The sequence below is a fragment of the Leguminivora glycinivorella genome, chromosome 5, assembly GCF_023078275.1.
Source record: "Leguminivora glycinivorella isolate SPB_JAAS2020 chromosome 5, LegGlyc_1.1, whole genome shotgun sequence".
Lineage (NCBI taxonomy): Eukaryota > Metazoa > Arthropoda > Insecta > Lepidoptera > Tortricidae > Leguminivora > Leguminivora glycinivorella.
Genome location: NC_062975.1, coordinates 121,023 through 145,160, shown reverse-complemented (window position 1 = coordinate 145,160; position 24,138 = coordinate 121,023). Strand labels below are relative to the sequence as shown.

The following is a 24,138-nucleotide window of genomic DNA, read 5'->3' as shown; positions in this document are numbered from 1 at the left end:
ATTCGCTTTTCGATAAACAATGTTTATAAACCGTGTTTCGAAACATTCGAAACAAAAATGTTTAGCGTGTATACAGCTTTATACGCGAGGGGTTCTAAAAGTGCAATCTCGACTCTGCGACTGCGAGGGCTTTAATTGATATCTATCTAAATTTTGTGTTTATTGTGTTTGGTGTATATTGATATTTGATACACCGTGTTTTTATTGAAGTACGTTAACTTTAAGGGAAGTTCTTCAGGTCAAATGGTCAAATACCTACAATCTTATCGAATTATCGAATCGTTTATCGAATTATAAAAAATAAAATAAAAATTACTGAAGACGTGTGTGGTGGGTTATTTGATTTTGACATATGCCGTCAGACACTTGACACTAACTTTAATGTTATTATGAAGGCCCTCTTGTCATGAATACAGCCGAAAAATTAATTAACAAAAAGCGATATACCTGATGGTTTCCGATAAGTGATATTGAACCAAACTGCGTGTTGAATTTAACGGTAAACAAAAAAAAACATGGTGTATTATATTATGGTGCCTCATTGTAGGTTAAACAACTTAAATACTTAATAGGTATGAGCTGTGTCGAAATACTCGAAATATCGGGATCAAAATACAAAAGTTGTTGAAAATGTGTCCGATAGCTCGTATCTCGACGAATTAAGAGCTGTGGAACCTAATATTAAAAAATTAAATTAAAAAATTAAAATTATTTATTTCATAAATCACTGTTTACATGATGTAAGGTGATGGTGCCGCCCGGTAAGCAAAATGCCTGTGTTGGGAGGCGCCGCTCTTCCTTTAGGCTACATAACCGTTTTATTATTATTACATAAGTAAGTACTTGTGTTATAACTAACTCTAATTTACTGGCCAAAACACCAGTTTGTACTAACTAAACTAGAGATTACGCTATACTAATCACATTTACTAACAATAATTAATCTTATGTGTGTGTGTGTGTGTGTGTGTATATATATACCTATTATTGTGCTACTTTTGTACCAACACCTAGGTACCTATTATTTATTTATCGTACCTATGGCATATACTCCCAGCACGCTTTTGTAAGTGCGATAGGGACGGCCTGATATTTTATCGTCTATCACGCGACCATGCTTCCCGTGCTGTTTTTATTGAATTCTGTACTTTAAGGGATGGTTCTTTAGATCAAATACTATTAATTTCTTTAAGAAACTAGCGTCTTAACTCTTACGGTTATCGAGTTATTAAAAAAATAAAAATAATTACTGAACACGTGTGTGACAGCCTTTACCACTTCCCAATGTTATTTGTTTTGACATGTGCCGTCAATCACTTGACACTAACTTGAATATTATTGTTAAGGGTCTCTCACACTAATAAATTCATTTATTATGTATGAAAACGATGAAAAATTTTGTTTTGCGAATTTAACTAAAAGTGATAAGTATACAGGGTGGTTCCTGATAACTGACCTAACGACATGTCGAATTTAACGGAAAACAAAAAAAACACGGTGTATAGGTACATACTCAACGTCACTGGATTACAATTATAAAATAGAAACTTAAATAAAATGCTATACATACCTATATGTATTTTATTTATTAGGTACACTTGACTGTATACCTAAGTGTACAGAATAGGTAGGTATTATTAGGTACAGTCGACTACAAAGAGATTTATTCACTTGTTCACTTTATTACAATGCAACAAGGTGAAAAATTGGATAGGTACCTACATCTCTTTGTAGTCGACTGTACCTACTCGTAGTGTCATAGTGTACATAGGTATGTACCTAATTACCTACACCTATACAATCGAAACCTAAACGAAATGTTTTAATCAAGATTTATCGTGTGTAGGTATTGTTGTCAATATGTCATTGTCTATGTCTAGTCTAATAAGAATGTCCTGTCTACCTTACTTTCTAATTAGTGCCCAACTGGCCCTAAGCCTAGCCTAAGTCGCCGTTACAAGCAGGAAAATACCTAGATTATTTTTGATAAGGTAGGTTTTAGGTACCTAACCTACCTTCTACCTACAGATTGTCCTCATAATGTGATCGATACCTATTTTTTTTTAGGTTAATGAAAATGAAATACTTATTTTTCAAGTAGGCATATTACAATGCGCATATGAACGTCAAATAAAGCTACGCCGGCTCTAACCCTACGCCTCAGCCTGGAGAAGATTTCAGATAAGTTTAATAGTAGGTTTATAGGAACCGATTTATGAAGGTAGTTTCATGACCTTTGACCGTGACTCGAAACGAGATGTGGTATCACATGAAATTTGACGGGCTAGGTAGGTACCTGTTGTAAGTTATGTCAGGGGCGGCTCACTCCGCGATTCTATCGCCGCGCTACAAGTACATTCTGGCGGCTGCGAGTTCGCGGCCTAATCAGGGGTGGCACGCGTTCTCACAGAACGCACGTTCGCACTTTCTATTGTTACTTTACGCCACGAGTTTTTTTTTCAAGTTAGCTTAGTTAAATATACATGATGAATAAAATAGGACAATTTTATACAGATCTACTAGTGATTAAGTCCCACGGAAATGTTCAATAAGGTTTGTGATGCTGGGACTTAAACAAACATATATAAATACTGTAATATATACCTAGGAAGTACCCAATACTGGAATATAATAGTATAACATTTTATCTGAGTATTAATTCGTTTTAATCCTCAGGCAACCCTATCGTCCGACGCTGCGCACGTGCAGCTCGTTTCTTTGTTAGAATTTTGTAGGCATTTAAAAGGCGGCATTTCGTGAACATCAAAGCAGTGGGCCTTCTGTACTTGTACTATTATATATTCTGTGGTTATGTAAACAAACACATATTTTATTTTATTTTATTTTCTTTATTGGGGAAAAAAACAGATACAGACCAATAATATTTATACAGACAAGTTATAAAATCTTACTTATAGCCTACATCCTAACACAATTCCCACTAGGAGGTATGACAGTAGTTTTAGGGACAGCGTTGTGATCGGAACTAATTAACAAACTTATACTAAGACTTGAACTTAACTTATAAAGCTACATAGATTGTTACCAACAGAAAAATATTAAGAAACAAATTAAGAAGTTACTTAGTTACACAATATTATTGAATATTTTGGAGGCTTAGAACTATAATAATGAGCCTACTAAACGCTTAAATCGTATTTTAGTGTTATTGAAAATGTCAACCGAGACCAGGCGTTTGTTGTAGCTATCACACATCCTACGAAGCGGAGCTCGCACCCCAGCGTTAGTGGAAGTCATTGGAACCGCGAATAGGGACTGGTTTCGTGTCCTGTGGTTAGAAGCGCGAAAACTAATAGCTTCTAATAGCTCCGCACAGTTATAATGCCCTGTACATATATTGTACAGCACTGCAGCATCTTGTGCGTTACGTCTGCTTGCGAGCGTCTTCATATTGTACCTATCCAGAAGCTTTGCATAAGACAATGTTGTACGTTCGAGTCTGTAGTGAAGGGCCCTAAGGAAACGCTTCTGTACCGCTTCTACCGCATTTATGTAGACGGCGTAATGTGGGTTCCATACCTCTGATGCATACTCGAGGTACGGGCGCACAAGAGCATTATACAGCATTAGGTATGACGAACATTTTTTTAGAGGTTTAGCAGATCTAAGAATAAACCCTAACATTTGAAAAGCTTTGGCTGTTATTTTGTCTATATGATGATCAAAAGTTAACTTCTCATCAAATGTCACTCCAAGATCCTTCACTAGCGAAACTTTTTGGACTGTTTGCCCTCCTATAACATATCTAGATAAGATTTTATTTTTATTTTTTGTGAATGTGATTTGAACACACTTGTCATGCGCAAGAAATAGTTTATTATCTAGGCAATACTGATTGAACCGATCTAAGTCCTCTTGTACGAGAGTGCAGTCCTGCTGATTTTTGACCGTTTTATAGATTTTAAGGTCGTCTGCAAACATCGCGAATTTACAATGACTAAAACAGTTTCCAATGTCATTGATAAATATAGAATATAGAAGTGGTCCTAAAATTGATCCTTGAATCACCCCTGACGCTACGTGGGACTCATGCGATTCATAGCCATTAATGACAATTTTTTGGGTACGATTGTCTAAGTAAGAAATGAACCATCTCAATAGATTCCCTTTTATGCCATTAAAAGCTAATTTGCGTAAGAGTAGCAGGTGGTCCACTTTATCAAAAGCTTTTCGGAAGTCCGTGTACACAACATCCACCTGACTACGTTTGTCCATAGCTGAGAACAAATAGTTTGAGTATACAAGCAGATTGGTAGATGTTGACTTATTTTTCATGAAACCGTGCTGTTGGGGTATGATTCTATTTTTGAAAAGCGGATAAATTGTATCGTGAATAAGTGACTCTAATAGTTTCGATATACAGGATTGTATCGATATCGGACGGTAATTGTTAACCTGGGCTTTAGACCCAGATTTATGTATGGGGGTGACGAGAGACATCTTCCAGTATTCGGGGTAAGTACCCTCATGAAGACATTTATTAAATAATATTTTAAGTGGGGTTACTATAGCGGGTGAAGTATGTTTCAAAAAATGTGGGCTAATTCTATCGGGGCCAGGCCCTTTATTAGTGTCCAGACGACGAAGTTTGCGTTTAATATCAATGGCACTTATAGATATGTCAGAAATGATATCGGCTGATTCGGAGCATGGCCAGAGATCTAAATCGCGTCTATCACAGGTGGATTTGGGCTCGAATACAGAACCAAAGAATTTTGAAAATAGTTCACTTACGTCCTTAGGTGTATTTGCAACACTATTTTCAAGAAACATAGTTTGGGGGTAGTTCGATTTTGTGTTTTTTAGCGATGATATATAAGCCCAAAAGGATTTTATATTTGATCTCATAGCATTCTCGGTATTTTCTGTGTACTTGCGGAAACAGTTTGTCATAAGCGATTTGCAACGGGAGCGTAACAGTGAGAATTCACTATAATCTCTAAGGGATTTATATGTTTTCCATTTAAGCCATACCTTCTCTTTTCTTTTTAAAGTTTTTATAAGACATTGCGAAAACCACTTAGGGTAGGTTCCGTTATTTTTTTTGCATAGAGGGACATTGTCATCTATTATTTTATATATAAAATTGTAAAATTTCGTTACAGCCTCATTTGTGTCTAAGCAATTTAGTTCTTGTGGCCAGTCAATCTTATTTATTTCGCTAATAATATCAGTGTAATTAGCTTTGTAGAAATTATATTTAGGCGTATCAATTGACGGCAATGGGACAAAAGGCTGTATATTAATGTTGAACTGAAATGGAGGGTGGTGCCGGTCAATGTTACTGAGGACTGAGTCGGGAGTGGACAGCTTACAATTTGTATTTGAAAGTAATAAGTCAAGTGTTCTCGTATTTTGATTAGTTAGGAAATTGTATTGGTGCAAGTCTAGTAGGTTGATAGTGTTGAGCAAGTGTTGGCAGGCATCGCTGGGTCTAGAAGTCGTCTGACCTATTAATTTACCCTGATCCGCAGTCCAGGTAAGTTCGGGTAAGTTGTAATCTCCCATAATACACAATTTGCAGTTAAGGATTGAATCACATATTTTTTCAATAGATTTAAAGTGATTAATATATATATCTTTACTTGAGGCCGGCGGGATATAAACAACCGAGATAACTAGTTTACAGTTAGGGGTACGTAGAACCAAGAATACGTCCTCAACGCCTATAGACTCATATTCCGTACATCGGGTAGCCTGTAATGGTTTCCTGACTCCAATAAGTACTCCACCACCATCTTTTTTTGAACTAGTTGAAGGGTCGCGATCGCGACGGTACAATATGTAATCACTACCCAGTATCTCGGCATCATGTATACCGGGTTGTAGCCAAGTCTCGGTTAACACTATTATGTCGTATGCAGAGTTGAGTACGTTAAGGCGAAGATCGACCAGCTTAGACCGTAATCCACCGCAGTTCTGGTAATAAAATGATAAATCCTTTTTATTTGACACTAACGATATACAACAAAATAGTAATATAGTTCAGATAATAATGTGAAAGTAGGTATGCAGTGGTACGATCGCCCCTGGTCGACACATTTATATATAAGTATATTGAGTATGCAAGTGTTGTAAAAATAAGTCTTATTTCATAAATGTATTTTTTATAATCATTATTAACATAGATTTGTACTCGTGGAGGTAATATATACTTATTTAGCCCATCAGGTATTAGAATTTTAAATCTTGATATCAAAATATGTATATTACAAACAATGATTTTAAGAATTAAGCGGTAAGAACACATGTGTATACATAGCCTCTGATCAAATTTAATTAATTTATCACAATCGATGTTGGTTGATAGTGAATAATACCATAATATTAGCCAATTAATTACATACATTAATTTGTTTTTAACTATTCTGATTGTAAGCATTAAGTAGGTTGCATAACAGTTATTATATAAATGTTGACACTCATGTACTTTAGGTAAAACAATAACTACCACAGGTGAATGTAAATAAACCCGTCACAAGCGATCGAAGTCCAACTCACTCTTGATTGCAATAATGCGCGAATCATCAGTTTTACGCATTAGTATAGTACCATTCCTTACCCATATCCACTTATAGTTTTTTTCTTTTCGTAAGGCCCGGGCCTTAGAGTGTAAGATTTTATTTTTAAGAGTTAAATGTTCATTAACATATATGGGAGTTGCCGCCATCACTGTGTCTGATGCTGACGAAGCACCAGATAAGCCGGACGCCTCGAACAGTTGCCCGGCCGTCAGTCCTCGGCGCACCCTGGCAGCGGCCACTATGTCATCCCGTAGGCGGCGCGTAGTTAATTGTATTATTATGTTCTTAGGCCGGTCAGACGCCTGGTTATGGGGGACACGGTGCACATCCTTTATCTGGCCTTGAGTAATTGTTGTGCCTAGAAGTTTACCTAATGCTTCGGCGATGTGGAGTAGGTTTTCGTTTTTTTTCTCGGGTACATTTTGTAGTTCGACGTTACATAATCGAGACTTTTGATCCGAATCATCGCAGTGTTTCTGAAGAGAGTGCATTTCGTTTCGTAACTGTTCGTTTTGGGCCCGCAATGCCGTGATGTCGTTGGAAAACGATTCGACGTTAGCCTCGAGAGCGCAAATACGTTCATCCCAGGAGTTAACTGTGGTGGTGAGTTCAGAAAATTTGTTATCAACGTGTGCTTGCAGTGACGTCAAGTTAGCATTCAATGTGGCAAATTTAGCGTCAAAATATTTTTGAAGTGCATTTGCATCGATGTTGACGATTGAGTTCGATGGAATATGTACCTCGGAGTCCGTGTCTGTCGAGTGTTTTTGTATGACGACCGGACTTGATGGTTTTTTTGCGGGTTGTTTACATGCACTGCACTTCCATTTCGGCCTATTCATAGGCAATATTTTTTTAAATTCCTGTTCGCTTAGGCCACTGCAGTAGTAGTGGAAGCAGTATTGGCATGATGAACATTTTAATATTTCTTCTGTTTTTACCTGCAATTGGCACTTTGAGCATTCCATTGTGATGACAACTAATTAACTTGTAGCCACTAAACACTTGTGTATATTGTCTAGATAACGATACTGGCCGATTCGTGCGTAAAATATATCACTTTTGTAGACTATACTGTTGAATTAGTCAATTATTTACATTTAAAAACTTGTATTTAGCTAGACACCGTTAAATTTCGAACCGATCGTATACAGCGCCACCTGGCGAAAAAATAACTGACATAACCCAGCAATTACGCATATGAAATACTACCGCGTAGGTATACATAATTCATTGGCAATACATCCTGACGTTTCGAACCCTTTTCAGGGTTCGTGATGAACGGTGACACCATTTATGTCAACTTGTCAACATTGTCAGCCGCCGGAACCGACGCCGCTCCACTGTGTAAAACATACCTAGGTCCATAGCTGGGCACCGTTAATCAAATAGTTAACTTCGATAATCGTTAATGCGTTACTTAAAAAGTTAACTTCGTTAATCGTTAAAGCGATACATTTCGGTAGATTTAACGGAAGTTAAAGTTAATCGATAATCCGTTAACACGTCATAAAAATAGGACTCACTGTAGGTATTATGTATTTCTATTTACTAAGTATCCACCAAAAACCATTACGCTCCGCGTGCAACTGTTGCATCCGTGTGCGCGGGCCCTTAAAACCTGTGACGCCAATCGGTAAAAAACCCAAATGTAATAATTACTGTCTCTTCGGGCTTTTGCCGCCGTTGGTTGGCTAAATACTATATAACTTGATAACTTGGTAGAGTAATCTAAGGCCCGCACCGGACTCTAACTCGATGCGTCGGTTGCGCGATTTGTCTGCCATGCCTGATGATTACACTATTCCCAGGTTAGTGATCGATCTAGCACGCCTAATAAGATTAGAAGATCTCGAATAAGTGATCCAAAATCGCCAATTGGTCTTTAGACTGTTTATAACCGACGGATCTGCTTTTACCGATAAAACCTAGGTTTTGCCGTACTACGGGCTTTTACAGTAGCAGGTAAGAACGTGGTTTTCGCGGCGCAGCGAGCCGCTTGGGGTGCTGGATTAACGATTAACGGACTCGATGAAATTTAACGGAAGTTAACGAATCCGTTAACATTTTTTAAAGTTAACTTAAAAGTTAATCCGTTAATCGAAATGTTAACTTCGTTAATTAACGATTAACGGATTAACGAGTTAATGCCCAGCTATGCCTAGGTCTAACTACTTGCCATTTTGCAACCTACATCACATCCTAAACAATACTTACACGCAGTAAATAGTGACCGTTTGTTTAAAATAATTTGTGCGTCAACGACGTAATCTAGTCTAAAACTTTTTCCCTAAGTAATCCTAGAGCTACATACCTATATTTATATCCAAATGCACAATTATCCTTTCAAACACACTTGAGCATAGCACCAACAATTCAAAACACTACGTTCTCACTGTATTCCAACACCAGATCCACAGCGCGCACACACCACACTCGCGGGACACACGACACGTCGGCCGCTGCGGCGCGGCGTCGCACACTGCCGCGCGCGCGCAGCGCCCCGCCCACCCGCGCCATTGGCTGCGCGCGCTCGCCCCCCGCACCGCGCCTGACCCCGCCCCTTTCACCCTCGGGCCCACGTGGCGCGGGCCGTTAGGGGCGGAGCTTAGCCCTGATTGGTCGGCTCTGATTATATTGCTGCAACTATTTTACAATATTGCGTATTCGTAGGGCACCTGGCAATAGCGAGTTTGGGTTCACGGAGGAACGACTCGCTTTTTTTTTATGTTGCTCGTGAAAAATGTAACTTTGTAATATAATAGTGTAGGTGGTTAACATACCAGTTTGCACTTTGCCGGCTATTAACCCTTTTGGATACCTTATAAGTTTTATAACAATAGGTTTCCAGCCGATTTTCACCTTTCATGTGATGAATGGCCAATGAACTGAGTTAAAATAGGTAGGTATGTAACTTTTAGATGTATTTGTCAATATTTTTTCACCCCCAAATAAAGTGAAAAATACCTAGTACCTAGGGTAGGGAGGGGCACTTTGAGCAATTTCGGATTATCCAAATTACCCAGGTTCATGATTGTATGCGTTACGGTACTCTTGACATGGGCAACACAATTCCAAGCAATTTACATACCATTGCCGCGTTTTCTCGATAAGTTACCTAGTTGGTGCGTATTGATCAAACGCGGCAATGGTAGTAGCTACTTATGTAGATTGCTGTCAATTGCAGGTATTGCCCTTGTAAGAGCAGCGTTACAAATATGATACTTGGTCTGATTGAAAGAAAGAAAGAAGAAATTTATTCAGAAAACGCTTAAATTTAGGTATTACATATTACACAGTACTAATTTTAGACCAGGAAAAATAGCTTGACCTGGACATAATTCGATAACCGTAATTTTCTTTTTCTGTCGTATAAAGTATCATTAGTGATAGTTAAAATACAAATTATTAATCAAATTAGGGTTCTGATTCAATTTAAAAAAAAATAAAAACGAACTTTGAATATTTTTTGATTTTATAACTAAAGTATTAAATGTAATCCGGAAAAAGTGCTTGTATTATGTTGTGACACCTGCATTTCATATAAAAACATCTAATTTTTATAAATAATTCATACAGAACTATCATTTATAAAGAAGGTTTAGTAAGTTACACATTTTCAGGCGTATTTCACTAGAAAATATTGTTAACCGTAATCCTGCAATTTATTATGAATATAATATTACGTGTGTTGATAAATTATTAAAACTTATACCAATACTTTTGGCGCTTGTTCAAAATCTTAAATATTGATAATTTTAGGAAAGGAAAAATACCTAACTAAATTGAAAGATGGTAAATTTTGCCGTTAATATATTCTTAGTACTATACGAAATCAATTAAACAACAAATATGTAAGATTCATTACTTAATTGATATTTTTCTTACTTGCGCTTTAATATGAACGTTATTACCTGCAGAATAAGGTCGTGCACAGAGTAGGTATAGCTAGTATAGTAGTAGCGGGAACGGGCGGCGAGTCGTCAACACGTGTTTCATATCAAGGGCGCCGCGTTTTCAAAACGCTTCGATAACAAATATTTCACCGTCCAGTATAAGAGAGCTCCCTTATTACAAGTGACAAAAGTCATACAAATCAATTAGTCCGATAGGTCACGTTAAACTGGTCAAGTCGTTAGCTCAATAATAGTACCTATCGAGCTTGACGAGATGCTTGGATCACAACAACGTAATATGTATGAAAGCTTGCGGCGCTTAAGACTGTATTCTTTCGAGTCGTGTGTAACGTATTTTGGCGAGGCAAATTTGAAGCACAGTGCGTGTCTGTCTCACTCACTCTTACGGTAAACCTAATGAACTGTTTCACTTTCAGAGGATTTTTGAAGTAATTTGGGTAATATGACATTGTCGCGGTGAGGTCTTTCCGGTACAAATTTATCGGTGGATCTTTTCGGATTTGTGGATGATGAGCCGATGCGATGTCGCTTCATTTTGAAGTGTCGACTCTCGCGAGGGAGTTCTTAGAGGACCGCGAGGAGCGCGTGTGACTGTTGAGTTTTTGAATGATTTGAAGTTTGTGAATGATTTTATTTTGTGTGTATTTGTGTGGGCATGAGGTGTTTGTGTTGCGAGAGTCAAATCAATAATATGAGTGGTACAAATTTTATTAGGGGGCCTCATGTGTGAGAAACTCAACACTCGAATGCTGCGTAACAATGCGAGCCGAAATCGCCTAATCGGAAGTGTCCGACTTGGTATCGACTAATCTATACACGTTGTAACATGAGAAACCAGAAATCAAAACCTGGTTTCTGGTATCTAGTACCCGGTAACCGGTAACCGGTAACCGATAACCGGTAACCGGTATCCGGTATCCTGTATCCTGTATCCGGTATCCGGTAACCGGTATCCGGTAACCGGTATCCGGTATCCGGTAACCGGTATCCGGTAACCGGTATCCGGTAACCGGTATCCGGTAACCGGTATCCGGTAACCGGTATCCGGTAACCGGTATCCGGTAACCGGTATCCGGTAACCGGTATCCGGTAACCGGTATCCGGTAACCGGTATCCGGTAACCGGTATCCGGTAACCGGTAACCGGTATCCGGTAACCGGTATCCGGTAACCGGTAACCGGTGACGGGTCTCCGGTATTCGGTGACCGGTAACCGGTAACCAGTAACCAATGACCGTTAACCGGTATCCGGTAAACGGTGACCGGTAACCGGTAGACGGTAACCGGTATCCGGTAAACGGTAGACAGTAACCGGTAACCAGCATCCGATATACGGTATCCGATATCCGGTTTCCCGTGTTCGGTTTCCCGTTTCTGGTTTGGTTTTGGTTTTAGTTTTAGTTCTGTTAGTTTAAACAAAAACAAAACTGAAAACGAAAACGGAAACCGAAACGGGAATGGAAACGAAAACCGAAATCGAAACCGAAACCAAGACCAAAACCGAAACCGAAAAAAATATTTAAGTTCCTAGAAGTAAAGAGTGACAGGGATAGCACTATAATCATTTAAGTTCCTGGTAGTAAAGAGTGACAGAGATAGCACTCATGTTAGTCAAACTCGTGGTATGTGCACTTCCCGTACACAGTAAAGAGTGACAGAGATAGCACTATAATCATTTAAGTTCCTGGTAGTAAAGAGTGACAGAGATAGCACTGTAATAATAAAATTTATGTTCCTGGTAGTAAAGAGTGACAGAGATAGCACTATCATAATTAAAGTTCCTGGTAGTAAAGAGTGATAGAGATAGCACTCATGTTAGTCAAACTCGTGGTATGTGCACTTCCCGCACACAGTAAAGAGTGACAGAGATAGCACTATAATAATTTAAGGTCCTGGTAGTAAAGAGTGACAGAGATAGCACTATAACAATTTAAGTTCCTGATAGTAAAGAGTGACAGAGAATAGAGATAGCACTATAATAATTTAAGTTCCTGGTAGTAAAGAGTGACAGAGATAGCATTTTTGTTATTTAAATTTCTGTTAGTAAAGAGTGACAGAGATAGCACTATTGTTATTTAAATTTCTGTTAGTAAAGACGTAAAGAGTGACAGAGATATCACTCACGTTGGTCAAAGACGTGGTTTATGGACTACTATTTGGACCCCCCAATGTCACGCTTTTTTAATCCTTTAACATGGATTGTCACATTTAGTATGACGTAATATATGAATGACGCCTAAAGATTGAGAGAGACAGCAATATTGTTCTTCAAATTCGTGGTAGTGAGAACAGGGTGCGTAGCCGAATGGCACAAACGCTCACGAAACGAAACGCTAGTAGATATCTATCTCTATCGCTCTTGCGTATTGGCGCGACAGAGCCAGACTGCGTTTCGTTTTCGTTTCGCGTCGGAGAAATGGCATTCGGCTACGGGGCCTGAACAGAGACAGCACTATGTATCGCGCGGCCGCCGACTACGCAAGTCGCCGCGTAATTATAATAACCGTTCGGCTCCTTTTTAGATCGTGTACAGTCAACAACACAGCTGGCAAGACAAAGTGCCAAAAATATGTATAGAGTATTTTATTTCCTGTACAAGTGTTGGTACTTGGTACATTAAGGTATGTGTATACATATATTTGGCACTTTATCTTTATTCACAGCTGAGTTGCTGACTGTACCAATAACGATCAACTATGAACTTTTGTGGTTTGTTTTAAATAGTTCTATGCAGATATAGATTAGAATACCTATTCTATCGGTACTTTTTGTATAGGTTATTATAATAACTGGACAAAATAATTATAATCAGTGCCGGCGCACTCCGCGATCACGATTCTTTCGCCGAGCTACAAGGCCTTGATATATAGGATGTATTATTTTATCAGCAACAAAAATATGTGATGATATTGAATTAAGGCAAAACAAGACATATAAACGCTCTCCATTATTTCCTCCCTGGTTTATGAAGCTAGAACAATGATTTTTAACACATACGAAATTCGTACACTGAAATAAAGTGATGATACTATAAATATACTCGACATTCAAAGTCGATAATCTAGTGACGTGAGAAGTTATTGATATAACAGAATTTTGCACAAAATTTTGCAGAATTTTGCCCTTTGATGTTGAAAATGCCGCCACTCTATAAAACAAACAGACCGCACACGAGCAGCCGACATTAAATTCTATTGCACGGCGCGAAGGTCGAAAGCCGCGCCCGCACCTGGGCGTAGGTAGCGAGATCGGGTGCACGTGCGCTTACCTTTGAAATCGCCGACACACAGGTGTCGCCGTTCGCCCTCTCTTTTCATTTATGTTTCTGTTTCAATCGGTTAGCCGTATGCCGGCCGGCAATAAAGGTTGTTTTTTAACCGACTTCAAAAAAAGTAGGAGGTTCTCAATTCGACTGAATGTTTTTAGGGTTCCGTAGTCAACTAGGAATCCTTATAGTTTCCCCCTGTCTGTCTGTCTGTCCGTCCGTCCGCGGATAATCTCAGTAACCGTAAGCACTAGAAAGCTGAAATTTGGTACCAATGTATCAATCACGCCAACAAAGTGCAAAAATAAAAAATGGAAAAAAATGTTTTATTAGGGTACCCCCCTACATGTAAAGTGGGGGCTGATTTTTTTTTTCATTCCAACCCCAACGTATGATATATTGTTGGATAGGTATTTAAAAATGAATAAGGGTTTACTAAGATCGTTTTTTGATAATATTAATATTTTCGGAAATAATCGCTCCTAAAGAAAAAAAAAGTGCGTCCCCACCCCTCTAACTTTTGAACCATATGTTTAAAAAATATGAAAAAAATCACAAAAGTAGAACTTTATAAAGACTTTCTAGGAAAATTGTTTTGAACTTGATAGGTTCAGTAGTTTTTGAGAAAAATACTGAAAACTACGGAACCCTACACTGAGCGTGGCCCGACACGCTCTTGGCCGGTTTTTGATCATATTAATATTTTCGGAAATAATCGCTCCTAAAGGAAAAAAAAGTGCGTCCCCCCCCCCTCTATATTTTGAACCTTATGTTTAAAAAAATATGAAAAAAGATCAAAAAAGTAGAACTTTATAAAGACTTTCTAGGAAAATTGTTTTGAGAAAAATACGATAAACTACGGAACCCTACACTGAGCGTGGACCGACACGCTCTTGGTCGGTTTTTTTGTTACTCGATATCTCCGAGAATCGTGGACCGATTTTCAAATTATTTTTTTAATCGAACGGGTATAACCCCGAGATGGTCCTATTGGCACCAAGTCCCAGGCGGCGCGGCGCGCGCCACGCCGCCGCCACGCCGCCTGGGGCGCGTCTTACGTCCTTCCTATACAAAATGTACTGAGGAGACGATTTTTGAATTACACTCAGGTGGCGTGGCGCGGACGTCCGTCCGCGCCCCGAGACACGCGACGCTCTGGTGTGGCCGGTACCTTACGTCCCTAACCTATTAACCGATCCGCCGCGGTGACGCGGCGGTGCGCGGCGCGCTCTCCCAGGCCCGCGCCCCGCGCGCTCCCCCGCCCCGCGACAGCCGCTCTACGACAACTTTGCACCCTTTTAAATTACTGACATTTACAGTTTCTTAAGCGCGACCTTCACAGTATTAATTTTGATAAAATCATGATTATAGTACACAAAAACCTGGTCTTAAGCAAAAAAATCTCAGTTACAATTTATACCTACTGAGAAATTCATGTTTATTTAAGCGTTAAAAATATATGTTTAAGATCGGTGTTAAATGTCTATATATACTTAATACAATGCAAATTGATATATATATCATGGTCACCATTTTTACCTACCTAGATATTCACATTAAATGAAAACGGTAAAAAAAAGTACACAATCAGATTTATTTTCTGTGTAATATCGCTAATAACTGATCGCATCTGAGTGCACCACAAAGTTAATCTAACAAAGTTTTCGGTTAACTATTTTGCTGTTAGCGAAAAGTGGGATAATGTACTTTATCTCATGATTTTTATAAGATATGAATACGATCGTCTTTTTTTTTATCTATGTACATAATTACTATTTGATGCTTAATAATAATACCCAATAAAATATCAAAAAGGACGAGTTATTGAATTATGTCCAGGGTACCTTACTTTTACTCCACTATTTATTGTTAAGCGTCACTGAAAGGGTCTCCTCTCAGCTTATAATGTCAAGATACCACTTAAGGATCTCGACGCTGGTCTTCCGTGGAAACCCTTCCGAGAGAGCGCAACTACCTACATGCTAAAGTAGATACATAATAGTGTTTATATATAGGTAAGTGCAAAACCTGAAATAGATACCATATACAAGAATAATGTTTAAGAAAAAAAAACCGCCGCCTTTGGGGTTCTGGTGAAAGCTACTTGCCAATGTTGGATTATGTAGAAATGTGTAGGTTCTTTTTAAAGCTGCCTTTGATGCTTTCATTATTTGATGGCAACACATGACGTATACCGTTAAGGTTTGAGGAGTTTCCTCAATTCCTCATGAATCCGATTATAAGAAATCGAAGCTTGACAAAATTTGACTTGAAAACTCAATATGCTTAACAAACATAGGTAACAAATCTCAAAACAATAAATGTCACTGTTCTGAACTTAAATGCATGCTGTTCTTATAAAAATTCCAAAGTCACTAAAAGTGTGCCGTTCAGATTTAAGGAGTTCCGTTCTGATCTTCATCAGCAGTTCCACTGCACCAAATGTCACTGTTCTGGACGTAAGTGCATGCTGTTCTTATAAAAATACCAAAGTCACTATAAGTGTACGTGCCGCTGCCGTTCATGAGATTTAAGGAGTTCGGTTCTGACCATCATCAGCAGTTCCACTGCACCAAATGTCACTGTTCTGAATGTAAACGCAAGCTGTTCTTATAAAAATACCAAAGTCATTATAAGCGTGCCGTTCAAATTTAAGGAGTTCCGTTCTGATCTTCATCAGCAGTTCCACTGCACCAAATGTCACTGTTCTGGACGTAAGTGCATGCTGTTTTTATAAAAATACCAAAGTCACTATAAGTGTGCCGTTCAGATTTGAGGAGTTCCGTTCTGATCTTCATCAGCACTTCCACTGCACCAAATGTCACTGTTATGGACGTAAGTGCATGCTGTTCTTATAAAAATGCCAAAGTCACTATAAGTGTGCCGTTCAGATTTGAGGAGTTCCATTCTGACCATCATCAGCAGTTCCACTGCACCAAATGTCACTGTTTCGTACGTAAATGCATGCCTTTCCTTTAAAAACACAAAAATCACCATATATATGCCTTTCAGATTTGAGGAGTTCCCTCGATTTCTGCAGGATCCCGTCATCATGACTGGGTTCTGATAAAAATGGGACCAATCTGTATACATGTCGCAGGGAAATGGCCAAAACAGAGATTTCATCAAATCACTAAGGGATATGATCAAATCACGCAGGATGTCAAAATGGCGAATCCATTTCATCATTTCTCTAGAAAATTTCAGTCATTTGACTAAATCCCTGCCTGACTCTGTTTAGTGAAATCACAAAATCGACCAATAGACACGCCACGTTTTGTCATTTCACTAGATTTGTTCAGGGATTTGATAAAATCCCTGAACCACGTCAGTAAGTTGACGAAACGAGCTTATAACGTTGAGATATGATGAAGTTGGAGGGTTGAATGGAGGTTAAGTAAAACTGGTCATTATGGATGATGTGTGTTGTATTGTCAATAATCAATACAGAAGAGAGAGCAAGTAAAACTAAACATACTTTATATAGTAAATTATTGCTTACATGCTATTTTATTCACATACGTGTGTCACATGTATGTTGCAGACAGTAACGTTAAGTTACTGTTAAAGTGTTAATTAGGGATATACTACATCTCCCCGTAAAGTTACTCTTCACCCCCACAAAGGAAGAAAAAAAATGTGACATACGTGTATGAATTTACATTTTTTTTTACTTACTTATTTTAAAATAACATAAACTTATTTTTATTTCAAATACATCTTAGTGTTATTCTTATGAGTTATATATATCTGATCATTTTTTGAAATCTTAACATTAGGTGACATATCTTCTATAACCTCATAAGGTCCATTATAAATAGAATCTAATTTATTGCCTACTTGATTTTTCAAAAGTACTAAGTCTCCTGGTTTATATTGAACAGAATTCATTTTCTTATCATACATTAATTTTCTACTAAATTTACTAGACATTAAATTATTTCTAGCTTCTGATTGAGCTCTTTGTAACCTATACTTAAATTCTTTAGGATAACTATCATAATTATAGAGTGGGTCGACAGAAGAAATTAAATTATTGGGCAAACGGCAGTGTTTGCCGAAAACTAATTCGAATGGCGTATATTGTGTCTCGGTATGCACGGTGGTGTTATATGAGAAACACCAATAACTTAACCAAGTGCTCCAATCGGTGCGGTTGTTACTACATTGAATCCTAAGATATGCACCTAGATTTTTGTGTGTGTTTTCAAGCGCTCCTATGGTTTCGTGGTGATAAGCAGTTGAGTGTAGCTTATTAACACCTAATAATTTACAAATATCGCTAAATACACTAGATATAAATTCGGTACCTTGATCCGTTATAATGTCGCATGGAATGCCATATCTTAAAACGAAATTATTTACAAAAGCTTTACTTACAGATTCAGTGTCTTTACTTTCTAACGGGTATGCTTCTACGAACTTAGTCAGTTCACACTGAATTGTTAATACGTACTTATAGTTATAATTATCTATTTCTAAAGGTCCAAGTATATCTAAAGAAATTCTTTCAAAAGATGAGCTTGGTGTCGAAGTGATCACCATTGGTTCCTTAATGTACTTATTAGTGTGCTTGTTGTATTGACAATGTGCACATTTCTTAACGTACTCGTATACATCGTGGCTCATTCTTGGCCAGAAGTAGTGTTGCTTTATATTATTAAGCATTCTATTAACCCCCGCGTGTCCACTGGTGGGTAATAGATGAAAATCGTTTAAAATAACTCGTATTTCGTCTTTATCGTATACTTTTGTAACACCTCTTGTTACTAAGATCCTAGGAATATCACATTTATAGCTAGCTAAAAATTCATTTACTTTATGTGCATTTCGATAATTCTTTATAATTATAACTTCACTTATGTTTTGCTCCTTGCAAAATTGTTCTAATTCCCTCGCTAACACGCCTACGGTAGATAACGATCGGGATGTTAGATACATGCACGATTTGCTTGGTACGTACCAAAAATTTCCTTTACTACTCATTATTCCATTTCGACATGTCTTATAGTTCGAGTTTAGTATTAATTCAATATAATTTTTTGGTGCTTTGATGATTTCCACCACTCTAGGTTGATCAAGCCTATCGTGTGCGGGATCATCTGTCACTAAGCTACCTTGATTACACGTTTGTTGTTCTTGCTGCGCGCGTAACTTCCGTGATTGAGCTCTCGTTATGACTGATACAACGTTTGTCCTAATATTTTTTCACAGAGAACCTCCTATAGAGTGGCAGTCTTGTATATTTGGTTCGCGATACGAGTCACCAGTGTTTGGGGTGCGAGGAGCGGGCGGGGAATGTGTTAAGCGCGCTGTGATTGGCCGTTTCAAGGACGGCGGGCAGTCGCGCCAGATGAAAAGGGACAGAAGTATGACTGTCCCTCTACTGACGCGTAAGTGGCCAATGTAAGTTGACCTATGCCGGCTCTGAATAAATTATAAATATGACTTATTTGTGGAATGTAATGCCGTCTGTTTTTAAATTTGAGCTTCTTGTTACCTTTCCACACCATTTCACACTACAGGTGGACATCTTTAAGGCATCAAAATACCCTTTTCCAATTTTTTTGTGCGAAAAACACGCGCTGCTTTCGGGTCTGTTACTTGGTCGATACTGATCGGGCACGGCGAGCGCCCGCGCTTATATCAGTGCAAATACTAGGAAGGCTGGCCACCGCGAGTCGTCTTGTAATAGATGTCTATAGGGGTTGGTCTGTGTATTTTTTAAATCATCACTATTCATCGGTAAACGACTCAATGCGTCTGCAGCTGCATTGTTTCGTCCCGGAATGTATTCAATGTCAAAATTAAATTCCTCCAAATATAATCTATATTTGGTTAATCTGCTCGAAGGATCAGTCATTCCGAAAAGATAAATTAAAGGTTTATGGTCTGTGACAATTTTAAACTTTTTCCCATAGAGATATGGTCTAAAATGTCTTGTCGCCCAAACTATAGCTAGCAATTCCAAATCTATTATTGGGTATCGCGTTTCAGCTGGCTTAAGGTTTCGACTTGCATACGCGACTACTTTGCCATTAGAATTAGACAAAACTGCTCCTAAGCCTATCTTTGAAGCATCTGTATGTAAGGTAAATACATTTTTTTCAGAAAAATCAGGGTAATCTAGAACTTGTGGACCTGTAAGTATTTCTTTTAATTTTATAAAGGCTGTTTCACACTCTGGGGTCCAGTTGAAAACTGCATTTTTCTTAGAAAGTTGATTTAATGGATAAGCGATATTCGCAAAATTTTGAATAAACCGTCTGTAATAATTGGCAAATGCTACGAATCTTTTTACCTCATCTGTATTCGTTGGTCTTGGATATTTATTTAATGCTTCTACTTTTGCTGGATCGGGTTCTACTCCATTTGAAGTAATTTTATGGCCTAAATACATTATGTCTTTTCGCAAAAATTCACACTTTAATGGATTTAGCTTAAGATTTGTACTTCTCAATCGTTCTAACACTCGAATAAGGTTATGGTTGTGTGACGTCATGGAGTTTCCTATGACAATGCAATCGTCTAAATATATGAAACATTGTTTGTAATTTAATCCGGACATGGCTATAGTCATAAGTCTAGAGAAAACACTAGGGCTTGTTCGCAGTCCCATGGGACATCGCTTCATTTGATACATCTTATCGGTCGTAAACGCTGTATACTTTCTAGATTCTTTGTCTAAAGCTAGTTGGTAATAACCTTGAGAAAGATCAAGTTTTGAAAAATATATACTACCTGCAAGGGAATCTAAAATTTCTGTTATATTGGGTAGTGGGAACTTATCATCCTGTATCTTATTGTTTAGCTGCCTATAATCAACAACTAACCTCCACTTCTTTTCTCCTAACTTATCACATTTTTTGGGAACTAGCAAAACTGGGCTGGACCACTCAGAGGTGGTCTCCTCTATTATATCGTTATCTAGCATATTTTTAATCTGAGTTTGAAGTTCATTACGTAAAGCATGTGGAATTCTGTATGGCTTTACGTATACCGGACTTGAATTATCTTTTAACTTAATTTTGTGCTGTAGCAAGTTAGTCGTAGTTAGCTTGTCGCCGGGCAGATGAAAAACATCTGCGTATTTGGCGCAAATTTGTTCTATGCTTAATTGTTCCTCTTTATTTAAATAAGTCTCTAAATTTAAAAGATCTAATAATGTTTTTACTCTATCAACACTAATTTTCCTTGAATCAAAATTGCAAATATCAAAATGGCATAATCTGTGTACATTCAAACTTGATAAATCTAAACTGACTGGCTTATCTGTCGTATTTAATATTCGTACTGGTATTTTACCTTTCTCTGGTCTTGAAATGACACCTGCTACAAAAACGCCTTCTTGCATTTCTTCCGATAGTACTACACAATCATCGGTCAGCTGTGACGCGATGTGAGTCATAATTTCGCAGCGAGGTGGTATGATTTGAATAGAACTACTTTTAGAATACACGTTCATAGGTATTGAGACAGTTTGACCTTTGTCCTCTAAAAATAATGCATTATGTTTATAACTTATGTCTGCATTGTAACGTAAGAAAAATTTTTCACCTAAAATAGCTTCAGCTGAGCATTGCAAATTCTTAAAAACATGAAACTTTCCTTTGCAAATAAAACCGTTAAAGTCTAAATCCAAATAAATGTATCCATCTGAAATTAAATCTCCACAAACTCCCGTAATAGTAATGCTATCTCCTTGCACTCGTTTAAGGAGATCGGGTTTGTTTTCCAAATATTCATACCTAATAGCACATAGGCCTGCTCCACTGTCGGCCAAAAGTTTTAATTTATGTCCATTACCTACAATACAATTTACCGTACTATAATTATTTTTGTTATAGTTAAATATCGCACTATTCATGTTAGTCACGAAAAAACTGCTTATTTGGCTTTACGTTTTCATTTGTCGATCGTATGTGTTGAGCACGTGAATGCGCGGGCGCGGGCCGCGGCGGGGTCGCGCGCGCAGGTCGGCGAACGCTGGATGCGCGGTCAGCAAAAGGCTGTGGCCGCGTAGCTCTATTTGCCGGGAAGTGTTGCGAAATACTTGCATTACGGCTATTATTAGAATAATACCGTGTTCTAAATGTATTCCTGTCTGTATTATAACTTTTACTCCTATCGTAACGATTTGAATAATTATTTCGGTTCCCGTTATTATGATAATTATTACGAGAACGTCCGCGTCCGTAATGTAGGATCTGATCGTCGCGTGGTGACGAGCTATACTCATCAATGGCTGTCCTAATAGCTTCAGGCAAAGATGTAAATTGCCTAGAAGATATTATTGTGCTTAATTTTGGGTCTGAAAGACCATCTGCAAAGCGCTTAATAGCTGACTTTTCGTTCAGTGGCCGCAGTACGTCGTACCTACTGTCGTTACCGTCGGTCTGAGAAATAGTCAAATTGACAAAAAGATCCTCAATTTCAGCTCCGAAAGCTTCTATTGTTCTCCTACCTTGTCTTGCTCTGTAAAGCTGAGCCTGAATTGATTCGGACGATTTTTTAGGAAGCAAAAATGTACGCATATCCGAAACGAGAGATTCTACGCTAACGTATGACATCTTTAACCTGAGCTTAGCGCTAGACGAAAGTCTTGTTTTTAAAACAAATTCTATCAATGTCCGCTGAGATTCGGTATTAATAATCGTACTGTACATAATAATACCTTCTATTAACTGTTTAGTTGCATCCTCTTGCCCTGTCATGACGGGCAACAAAACTAGGTTTAGCCATTTTTTCGTCTGTTTGGGAATCCGTATCAAAGAATTGTAACGATAACTTAATCCTCTCGTAAGTTTCTTTGACTTCGCCTATAAGTAAATTACCTAATTTTATTTCTGAAGAACTATATTCGTCCTGCTTTTCCTTTAACTGAGACACAATATCCGCAAAATGGTCATATAATTCATTTGATTCCTCTAATTTTCTTTTACCTATTTCTTTCCGTCGCCTCTCTGGACCTAACTTAGAAATATTCTCTTTCAACTTATTTAGTTTATCGCGTAAAGACTGTAATTCTAATAACATAATAAATTTGTCACCTCAATTAATCAATAAACAAAAAAAAAATGCTGCAAAAAGGATCCCTATAAATTGCTAAATAACATGACAAAATAATATAACTAACTTACGTAGATAGCGGCAATGTACTTCGCTTAGTAGGTCATGTTGAATTGTTGACGCTGCATTCCGCGCTGGCACGGGCGGGCGGTCGGGCTGTCGCGTGACGCTGGCTGGCAACGTGAGTCTTCCATGTGCACGTGACCGATGCTCTGAAGATGATGCGGGCCGGGATAACCCTGGACTCCCTCGAGCTGGGCCGGGATAACCCTGGACACCTCTTGATGATGGGCCGGGATAACCCTGGACACCTCTTGATTCGCGAGCCGGGAAACCCTGGACAACGCTCTTCTTTCTTCGTAGGCTTATTTATATATAGGACATATTTTCTTTCTTCTTTTCTTCTTTAGTTTGCTGAGAGGCTTCTTTCTTCTTAAAAATGATTTCTTCAATGCTGATCTTCATAAAAGTAATCTTGTATCTTCAGTGCCGATCTTCATAATGGTGGTATCTTCGTTAGGGTAATCTTGAATCTTCAATCTTGATTTGGTTTTCTGTCTTCATTTTCACATGTTGCGCTCCGTGGTGAAATCCGTTTCCTTGGTTCTACTGGTATGGGTCGCCATGAGATATGATGAAGTTGGAGGGTTGAATGGAGGTTAAGTAAAACTGGTCATTATGGATGATGTGTGTTGTATTGTCAATAATCAATACAGAAGAGAGAGCAAGTAAAACTAAACATACTTTATATAGTAAATTATTGCTTACATGCTATTTTATTCACATACGTGTGTCACATGTATGTTGCAGACAGTAACGTTAAGTTACTGTTAAAGTGTTAATTAGGGATATACTACAACGTCAACTAGTTTTATCATCACAAAATCGACCAATAGACACGCCACGTTTTGTCATTTCACTAGATTTGTTCAGGGATTTGATAAAATCCCTGAACCACGTCAGTAAGTTGACGAAACGAGCTTATAACGTCAACTAGTTTTATCATTTCGCTAAACAAGTTCAGTGAAAAGACAAAATGTTTTAATAAACTAACAAAATATTTTTTTCGACTTTTTATTTTTGCACTTTGTCGGCGTGATTGATATATACATATTGGTACCAAATATCAGCTTTCTAGTGCTAACGGTCACTGAGATTATCCGTGGACGGACGGACGGACGGACAGACGGACGGACGGACGGACGGACGGACGGACGGACGGACGGACGGACGGACGGACGGACGGACGGACGGACGGACGGACGGACGGACGGACGGACGGACGGACGGACGGACGGACGGACGGACGGACGGACGGACGGACGGACGGACGGATGGACGGA

The 24,138-nt window shown here is 38.4% G+C and overlaps 1 protein-coding gene across 1 annotated transcript in view; it reads right to left on the bottom strand.

Annotated features, from left to right (window-relative positions):
- The window catches only part of LOC125226677 (protein vestigial), a 41,530-nt gene extending 32,516 nt beyond the window's left edge, over positions 1–9,014 (bottom strand). Inside the window, exon 1 of the mRNA XM_048130737.1 lies at positions 8,860–9,014. The gene's annotated coding sequence lies outside the window, so the exon portion shown is untranslated. The remainder of the gene's footprint in view (positions 1–8,859) is intronic.
- Between the last annotated feature and the right edge of the window lie 15,124 nt (positions 9,015–24,138).